The sequence below is a fragment of the Lathyrus oleraceus genome, chromosome 5 (genome assembly GCF_024323335.1).
Source record: "Lathyrus oleraceus cultivar Zhongwan6 chromosome 5, CAAS_Psat_ZW6_1.0, whole genome shotgun sequence".
Taxonomy (NCBI): domain Eukaryota; kingdom Viridiplantae; phylum Streptophyta; class Magnoliopsida; order Fabales; family Fabaceae; genus Lathyrus; species Lathyrus oleraceus.
The window spans coordinates 420,682,007-420,692,900 of record NC_066583.1 but is presented as its reverse complement, the minus strand read 5'-3'; positions in this window follow the sequence as shown (position 1 = coordinate 420,692,900).

Below are 10,894 nucleotides of genomic sequence, written 5' to 3'. Positions count from 1 at the left end.
TTTGTTGGTAATGTCTGTTGCTCCCTTTTGATTGGTTATCATTATATACCTAGTTTGGTATCCCGATGCCTTTCTTTTCGGATTTTTATCCTTAAACAACCCAGTAACCGGTTCAGGATAATCTTCCATGCGAGTATATTATTCACGGTCTGCCGGTAATGAATAATATGTCTCATGCGCTCTTTGGTTGGAGTCCTTTGTTGATTTTCCCCAGCTGAGCAAGATTCGTATTCTTTGTAGAATCGAATAGCCATCCTTTAACCAGTTTGCGTTTTGGATGATGAGTGTTTTGGAACACACACCAATTCACGCTTTTTTGTCCATCCTTTAAACAAGTTTGCTTTCGCTCTCTTCAGGATGATGAGTGTTTTGGAACACACACCAATTCACGCTTTTTGTCCATCCTTTAACCAGTTTGCGTTTTGGATGATGAGTGTTTTGGAACACACACCAATTCACGCTTTTTTGACCATCCTTTAAACAAGTCTGCTGTTCTAGCTTTCTTTCGGATGATGAGTGTTTTGGAACACACACCAATTCACGTTTTTGCCCATCCTTTAACCAGTTTGTGTTTTGGATGATGAGTGTTTTGGAACACACACCAATTCACGTTTTTTTTGTCCATCCTTTAAACAAGTCTGCTGTTCTAGCTTTCTTTCGGATGATGAGTGTCTTGGAACACACACCAATTCACGTTTTTTGACCATCCTTTAACCAGTTTGCGTTTTGGATGATGAGTGTTTTGGAACACACACCAATTCACGTTTTTTTGCCCATCCTTTAACCAGTTTGCGTTTCGGATGATGAGTGTTTTGGAACACACACCAATTCACGCTTTTTTCTCCATCCTTTAAACAAGTTTGCTTTCGCTTTCTTTCGGATGATGAGTGTCTTGGAACACAAACCAATTCACGATTTCGGATCTTTATCCTTAAACAACCCAGTAACCGGTTCAGGATAATTTTCCTTTTGAGTATATTATTCACGGTCTGCCGGTAATGAATAATATGTCTCGTTCACTCTTGGGTCAATCCTTTGTTGCTTTCCCCTCAGAGTAAGATTCGTATTCTTTGTAGAATCGAATATCCATCCTATAAACAAGTTTGCTTTCGCTCTCTTCAGGATGATGAGTGTTTTGGAACACACACCAATTCACGTCTTTGGTCGGTCACCTATTATATACCCAGTAACCGGTATCCTTGGTGTTCCCTCCTTTCTGCTCCCTATTATGACCTCGGTCCCCCTGTGGAGTCAGATTTTCCTGAGTTTGTTACCCGTATGCCTGGTAACATCTCATTTTGCTTGTTACTTCCCCAGTGGAACTTTTTGTTGCTTCTCCTCAGGAGTCAGCTTGTGTCTCTCCAATGGATTTATTTTCCTTTGGAATTCTTTTCCCCAGTGTGAGTCCTTCACTCCCCAGTGAGTTCTCCAGTCTGTTTTCTGTTGTTCCCTAATCAGAGTCGTGTCTTGTTCACGTTATGTCAGTTTATCTTCCCCAGTTTGGAGTCGTGTATTGTCCACACATCTCTCATTTCTTTTATTATCCCCATAGAGTCTTGTCAGAGTCTCTGTTCCTGGTGAGTGTACTACTTCGATGGATCGTCTTTTCTTCTGTGTGAATCATATTCCCCACAGAATTTGTGTCTTTTGCACGCATACATTTGCATCATGAGGTCTCTTAGGGACCAAAATTAGTCTCATTACTGTTATTTAAGTCCATTCTACCGCGTCGAGATGAAGATTTCTAAACTTCACTTCTTCGGCTAGAATGACCTTAAATAGGGGCATCTGTAAGACCCCAATTTTGGGCCCTAAGATCCCTCATGGCCCATATCATTCATATCATAACCTCAAGGATCATTGCATGCCTTTGCTTTCCTCTTAGTGGATAGATTGCCTTGTGGGTTTGTTTCTTGATCACCAAGCATACTTTGCATTTGTATATCTTTGCTTTCATATGTTTATCATTCAAAAAGTACAAAAATATTGTCTGTCTAACCTTGTTGCTTGCAGTTAAAGTAATCATCAGAAACTAGGTCAAAGTCAGTCAATAGTCAGTCAAAGCAATGGATGGTGGCCATTCTTGCAGAATTTGGGCACCATGATCAATAATCAAAGGTTCAAACAACTTGAGACATCATTTGAAGTCAAGTTCTCAAGGAATCAGGGTTTGGAATTCATCAGAAGTGCATCAGTCATCCAAAACCCTAGAAAAGTCAAAACTTGGTCAACTGTGGATTTAATCAAGGATTTGATGGATAGAATTGATTTGAAGGAGCTCATTCATGCTTATATAAGTCTCATCTATCATGTTCAACCTCATCATGGAAGAAAATCAAGCCAATCAGAAATTTTCCAGAAATAGAAAGTGGACCTGTAATTTCAACTGCCAAAAATGGAAACTTCTTGATCCTCAACTTACATCATGATACAAGCTCCAAATGAATTTATGCCCAACATGAAAGTTGAAGATCTTGTCTTCCCATTTTCAAAAAGTCCAAGAACTCTCAAATCCCATGTGTGGTTGTCAAGATATGATCAAATCATTTTCACCAATTTTTGAACTTCAAAGGGCCATATCTCTCAAACCATAAGGCCAAATTTGGTGGGGTTTTTTCCTACACACCACATTTTTCATCCTCTTTCCAAAAATATAAATTTCATGACCTAAAACCTTACCATTCAAAATGGCATTTTTGGATCTTTTCATTTAAATTCAAAGTTTGACCAAACTTTGACTTTTTGATTTATGGACTTTTTCTTGATTTTGCCAATTGGGAAATGTTTCATATCCTATTTGTGATTTGCTCCAAGCCTAAAGTCATCATCATATCACCATTATGCTATCATTTGGACCAAAATGCAAAACTTGAAAATTGGCAAGAAGCTTCACAAAAGCAAAACCAGTACAGCATTTCACATGTACAACCAAAACAGCACAATTTTAGTCTGTTTACAGCCTGTACCAAGGCCCATTCGCAGCAAAAACACACCTCCACTTCCATTTGCTCACACTTAGCAATTTGCAAAATGCATCATTACACACAAAACCAGCTTACCATTTGATTAAGTGAGGTTAAACAGGTGATATAAATGGTTTTTCTGTCCAAACAAACCCTAGTTTTGGCAGCTGCAACACAGAAAAACTCCTCACTCCTTCCAACTGCTTTTTGGGGGCTCGAGCAACATTTTCTCTAGAAACCCTCAAAACACCACAAGCTTCCATCATCATTCCTTCACCTGAGCAACATTTGGAAGATTATCCAATCACCATTTATCACCTGTAAAGTCCCTTTCTCACTCTGTTTTGCATCAAGCTCAGCAATGGTAAATCGAGCTGTGAGATTTTCCAAGTGTTCTTGAGCTTGTCTACACCAAGTATCCTTCATTGCCAAGCACAAGGGTCAGCTGTTTGCACTCCTATCATCAAAAATATCACTGTTTCACGACTTGCTTCAAAAACAAGTAAGTTTTCGAGTACCTTCTTTCTCCATGCCATGCTATGCATATGAAAGATCTTTGAATGCTGGATTGAATGCAAGTTGAATCACTCAAAATGGTTGTGACATGAAGGAGAAATCTAAGTTTACATTTCTGCATCCAAAAATACTTTCCATCGATTTGCTTGATTGATGTTGTTTTACCACAAACTATGCTTGGATTATGATTAGGTTAGCTTCATTGATGCTATTAGCATGGTTGATTTTAATTTCTGGACATATGAAATTTTTCGAGCTCATAGTGATGAATGTATGTTCCTGTTGCCTAAACTCTTACCATGCCCAGGATCTTCCTTTGATTATGTTTGTTGTGTTTGGTTATGACCATTTGATGTTGCATGATGTAAATATCTGCCATGCTGTATGGGATTCATTGGTTTGATTTTCATTTGTTCATGTCGATTTTGAACCATGAAGGTGGATTGAATGCCCTGCTGTTACATGAACCTACCATGCTCAGATTTCTCCCTTGATTAATGTTTTGTTTTGCTGTTGGCTGATGCTGTTTAATGATGCTGTTACATTGTTTGTTTTGATTGTTGATGTTGGTTACGGTTGATGCTTGGATGATGAACCATTGAATGTTAATACCCCTGCTGTTTTGCTGCCTTAAGTTGCCAAGAAAATCTCATGAATATGTTGATGTTGGTGTTTTTGAGTTAGTGCTCATTTTGATTGATAATGCTATGCTGATGTTTGAATCATGAGGATTTTCTTCCATGCTGTTTATGTGCTGTTGTATGAATGTTGCTGCTGCTGTTATGCTTGAATCATAATTCTGTCCAGAAAGATTCCTCATGCTTATGTGATCTTGATATTAGCTAGGGTTGCATGTTGATTAATGTTGCTTCATGGCCATGATTTTTTGGTTGAGGCTGTTGTTCAGGTGTTGGGTGATTTAAATGATGAACATGATGATGAATGAATTATGCTGCTGCTACAACCTTTCCTGCCCAGATTTTCATGTATGTTTGTTTATTGCTGATTGATATGGCCTGTACCAATACAATGTTGTTTGTGTGGTTTGGTCGAGTCATTTTGTTTTGATGATTGGTGACAACATGAATGTGCCCTGCTATTAAACCCTAGACTGCAGCCACACGACAGAAAATACACTCCCTCTCCTTCTTGCAAATTTGCATACTGGGATTTTCTGCTCAAAACAACAAAGACCCTTGAGCAAACCTTGATTGATTCTTCATCTAGACCTATTTCTGAGCTCATTTCCACCATCAAACACTAGCTGGAACCTTCCCTTCATGTCCTGTTCTTCAAAGCACACAACCATGGCAGTTGGAGCTGCGAGGTTTTCTAAGCATCCTTGAACCTACCTTCTTCAAGTATTCAACATTGCAAAGCACAAAGGCCATCTGTTCGAGTATAGCAACCTCAAAATACCACTGTTTCATCCATTTCTTCATAACCAAGTAAAAATCTCGATCTCTTCTTTCTTTATGCCATGATATGCTTTAGATAGATTACATGATGCTGATTCTAATGAGTGTTCATTTGCTTGAAATGGTTGGTTATGCTGAGAGAAACATGGTTTTCATTTTTTATGCTTGAAGTTATTTTCCTTCGATTTGCTCACATGGTTGTGATTTCATGAAAACCCTTGCCATATAATGCTTGTACTTAGTTTGATGAAGCTATTGATATGCATATGGTTGATTTCTGGGCATGTGGAAATTTTGAACTCATGAAGGTGATGAACATCTGCTTCTGTTATAATGAACCCTGTTTGTTTTTCCAGCACATTTACATGGATTGTGTTTGGTTTATTTGTTTGTCTGTTGTTGAATGATTATTATTGTCTCATTGCCATGATGATTGGAATGTTGATTGTTGTTGAATCATGAGTTTGAACCTGCCCTGCTTGAAATTCCATGATGCTGTTGTTTTCAAACTTATGCCATGAAAACTATGTTGTATGCTGTTTGCTTGCTGTTGGTTATGATGGGTACATGAGGATGATGAACTTGATGCATTGCCCTGCTGTTTTGAGTTTGTTTGTTGGACTTCATTTTGATCAATTGCATGAAGTTACATGAGTTTGAATGCTGAATGCCAATGCTGCTGTTCAAACCTGATGTTATATCCAGATAAACTCCCATGATTATGTTGTTTTGCTGTTAATGTTCATTGCCATATGCTGGATATGTTTTTGTTCATGTCCATGGATGATGCTGTTTGAAAATGAATGCTGATTGTTTACAAATGCCATGCTGTATGTGGAATGCTGTCGGATTTTATTATGATGATTACATGATGATGTTGGTTGTCTGCTGTTGTTTCTAAAACCATAGAACAGAACTCTCCCCAGATTTCTCCATGAGTATGCTTGTTCTAATGTTGGTTATTGTATGCTCAATGATGATGTTTCGTGCCATGATTGATCTTACATGCTGTTGGCTGTTTTGTTGTATGAACACTACCATTGCCATGTTAGTTGTTGGTTTGCTGGAATTTCAATTGATAATGATGTTGGTGAACCAAATGTTGAAAACCATGCTGTTAATACCATGCTGTTGTCTGTTTGTTTGGTCGAATGATGTTGATGTTCATGATGCCCAGCTACATAAACCCTTAAGGAATCCTGCTGCTGTTTTGCTATTTTTGTATGCCCAGATTTTCCATGGTTAATGTTTTGTTGTTGTTGGTTAATACTGCATGATGATTGATGTTGCATGGCCATGTTTGTTTCTTGATGTTGCATCGTGTTGTTTGAGGTTTGTCCATGAGCCATGAAGTTTGAAGTTGCCAAACCATGCTTAAACCCTAGGGTTTTAGAAACTCAGAAAATATGAGGTTCCATTGGTGCATGTACTGTTCTATTGGCTGGGAGCCAATCAGAACATTTCGTTTTGCCTTGCCAAAACGCAGAGTTTAGATTAGTGAGTCCAAAATTACACAATTGCCATGCTGACTTCCTTGTTTGACCACTAGTTCATGTCATTTGTCTTTGCTTTGTTCAAATATTCATCCAACTTCAACAATTCTTTTTTAATTCAATTTTCATCCAAAAATCCTGAAATTTTTTCCATCATGATCACAATTGAGTCTAGTATTTTATGGTGAATTTTAATTAATTTTTCAGTGGCTGGATTTTAAATGATAAATGATTTTTCAACATGTATGCATAAATGATACATTGTGCCATTTCAATTGTGAAATTCTCATGACATATCCAATGAGCTTGAAATTTTTTGTGGTGAAACTAGACACATTGACCTTCATTTCCATATAAAGTTTGTGCATTTATCATTTGTGGATTGAGAGTTATGATTTTCTGAAGTTATGTGTTACATTTGGTGCTATACCATGATCATGTGATTTCCCAATTTTTGTTCACATGCTTCCTCTTATCCAATTGACCCCAAATTTTGCATGAATGACCCATCACATGTCTAGTTTGTGTATGAATTTTCCTGGAATTAATCTTGCTGTTTTCCATTTGATTGAGAATTTTCTTCCATACTTGGTCATTTGTTGACTTTTTGTGCTATGCCTTGCCAAATCTTTTGTGAAATTCTCAAATCTTATTGTATGATCATGAAATTTCATATGTGATAACTAGATATCTCAAGCTTTGCATTGGTGTTAATCTCATTCATTTCTCTTCTGTTTTCAAATTGATATGATTTTTTGAAGTTGACCCATGCTTGTTGACTTTCACCATGCTTACTTGAATTTGGTTTGACTTCATGATTTTAATTGAGTGCCTTCCTTTCATCCAAATGCCATGAAATTTTGCATGTATACCATGTTAGATGTTAGGATTGAGTGTGATTTATTTCATGATTTTTGAGATTGTTTGAGTTGACTTTTGAATGAAGTCTTTGCTGTTGACTTTTGTATGCTTCTCTTGCCATGCTTTGCATTATTTTGCATATGAAATGACCATGATGCATGATTTGGTTGTGAATCCAATTGAGAATGCTTCTTGAATGTTTAGACTTGGTTTGGGTTGACTTTTCCTTGCTGCCTTGAATTTTTCTTTCATCTTTGACCCTAGGCTAGTCCTAGTGGTCTTCTAAGCTTATGTTGAGTTCATCTGTTTCAGGTTGAGCACCAATGCCTTGAGGATCATTCAAATTTGTTTGAGTTGATTGTTTAATGTGCTAACCTTTGTTTTGTAGGTGTGACTCACATACTTGAGTCTTTGTGCCTTGCACAATTGGTCCCTCTGTGGTTGACTATTTATCCATTTGCCTTTGATTTTGACTGTTGAGCTGTTTGCTAATAAGTTTGACTTTTTCAGGTGCTTTAGTTGCTTAAGTTCTTTGAACTTGCTTGCTTTGCTATTTAGCATTTGCTTTGAGGTATAATTACTTCTTCTTCATGTAGTCTGGAGACCCGGTCTGTTATTTGACCGGGCAAACTGTCTGAAGTCCTCCTTAAGAGGCAATGCCTGTGTTTGTTTATATTTGTCCCAAGCAGGAAAAGTCCTTCAAGTAAGGCAATTGGTGGAAGGTAGGGATAAGCAATCTATCCCCCACTATTCAGTGTGTCCTCTCTTTGCTCCCATTACATGGTTGAAGCAATGAGATAAATACCCAAGATCTAATCGAGTCAATAATGTGGAGAGAGTTCCTACTTTCTGAACTCCCACACTTTCTTTGATGCTCTCTCTGATATGAGATTGAAGCAATGAGGCACACCCCTCATTTCCTATTCATCTGCTTCACCTGAGCCCCTCAATGGCCAGGTTAAGAGCGACCTTTACCTATTACAGTGAACTTTCAAAGTCAAACCCTCTTGTGTGAGCCCCCCATTGTTTGGCTATAGAGTGTGCTGTTTGATATTCATTGATTGATTGATTGCTTCATGTGCACTTGCTTGCCTGTATGCTATGCATTTATCATCATCATCAATTGCCATTAATGCATGATCATATCATTTGTCTGAGTGACTTTTATCATTGTTGTTTGCCCATTGAGGACAATTGTAAGTCCATGGCTTTGGCATTTGCTCCTGTGATATGGAAGGATAGAGTGTAAGACCTCATTGGTCACTCATATCTTCTGTTATCTGTTTGTATGTGAGGTTGCAGTTATAAGTCCCTGTAAGTTGGCATCTGCTTTCCTGTGATCATGGTTTGTTTATCTGTTTGTGTGAGAGGTTGCAATTATAAGTCCCTGTAAGTTGGCATTTGCATTCCTGTGATCATATTGTTGCTTTTGTTCTTGTATGTGAGGATCCACTGTAAGTCCCTGTAATGTGGCATTGGATTTCCTAGGACCATACTGTGGAGTTAACCTAAGTCCAGATAGATTGGCAGCTGACTTCCATGTTTCATTCTTGTTTTCTTCTGTGGAGATTAGTGTAAGTCCATTGAGTGGCATCTGATATCCATTTCTGTTTTAGGAGACTGGTGTAAATCCATCTATTGGTATCCGGTATCCGCTTTTATTTCTTTGCCTGTGGAGATTAGTGTAAGACCATTGAGTGGCCTCTGATATCCCGTTTTGTTTTAGGAGATTGGTATAAGACCATTGATTGGCATCCGATATCCGCTTTTGGCTTGCTTTGTTTGTTTGTTATTATTAATTGCTATTCCAAAGGACACACTTGAATCATCTCCCATATGATTTCAAGAAGTGAACCTTCTAAGAAGTTTTACTATCCATCCTTCATCCATTCATCATTCATTATGTCCTAGACTTTTCACACTATACCTTTCAAACTTGACATAAGTGTTGTGCAAACATTCTCATTGTTTTTTTAACTAAAAACCTGGACTCAAGTCCTTGACTTTCTTTCAAACTCATTTCATAATACTTCTTTGAATCAATCTTAATCATACTTTGACCTCATTTTCATAAACACAATCAATTAACTTCACTCATTCACTTGTTTTGGCTTTGTCCATTAATCTTTTCATGCATTAGCCATAGGCTTCAATTATCATTGTGGTTGATGTAAATCTTGCCTATCCTTAGTGAGTCGACAGTAAGACTTCCGTACTTCAAACAGGGCTAACCCCTCTAGTACGTCGAAGCTATCCTCGCATGGTGGATGTTGTTTTTGGTTGAGTGTTCTCCCATTGATAATGAAAAGCCTCAGTGCTTGTGTTTAAAATCAAATCCACCAACTTTTGGAAATCTTTTAGCCGAACTACGGCGTTTTGATCCTTACCTTTGATGGAAGGTACGTAGGCAGCGGGTTCATCCGTTCGAACACAAAAATAAATAACCCAATAACACAAAAATAAATAAAACCCAATAATCCAATAAAAAATGTATATTCTTTTCTCATCATCCCAATCATGTTTGCACAATATTTATGTCATAACAAATAACAATTTAGTACAACAAGTGTGAAAAGGGCTCCCTAGGAGTACCTAGGACGTAGTGGGTGCCTAACACCTTCCCATTGCGTAATTTACCCCTTACCCAGAATCTCTGATCTTTTTATTAGTTTTCTACGTGTAAAACTTCTTAGGCTTTTGTTCGCTTTTTAGCCAATCCTTTGGATAAATAAAAGTGCGGTGGCGACTCGAAAATTTCAATGTATCTCTTAGCTTATGATTTAATCGATAGATCATATAGCGACGAATACACCGCTACAACAACCCTTTGAATAATCTCAATACATCCCTTGCACCTCAAAACCCTAATTTGACTGGCTATGGTTCTTGATGAAACTTGTGATTCAAGAAACCCTAATTTATGCATTTTTTGGTTCATGGCCTTGCTTGAGTCTTGAACATGTCATTGATGACCCCTAAAATCCAATGTTTGTTCATACCACAACCCTTTGAATCATCTCAATACATCCCTTGCACAACAAAACCCTAATTTGACTGGCATGGTTCTTGTTGAAACTTGTGATTCAAGAAACCCTAATTTGTGCGTTTTCTTCAAGTCTCCAAGTCTCACTTATATAGCATAAGAAGAAGACAGTTGGAGGTAAGAAAAGGAAAAGCTCATAGAGCGATTGTCCACTGTTGGATGGGAGAGGAGTGATATTGCATACTGTCAGACACCCACAATTACTTCATTCATTTTTACCATACCCACTCACTCACAACTGTCATTTTCATGGCAAGTGAATTAACTCATAACCTTTAAATATCACCACTTGAATACATGAAGTCCATAAGATACAAAGAAATATTTTTGACTTGCTACGAGAGACGCTATTTTTTCATTCACAACAATGTCATATTCTTTACAAATCATAAGTATATATATATATATATATATATATATATATATATATATATATATATATATATATATATATATATATATATATATATATATATGAGTCATGATCTATAGAGATAGATCACAAGAACTGTTTGGCCTCTAAGGCAGAGTACATATTTAGACAAAATGCTGAAAGACTTTGTCATACCCTCAAATTTACCTTACCTCCATATCATCCTC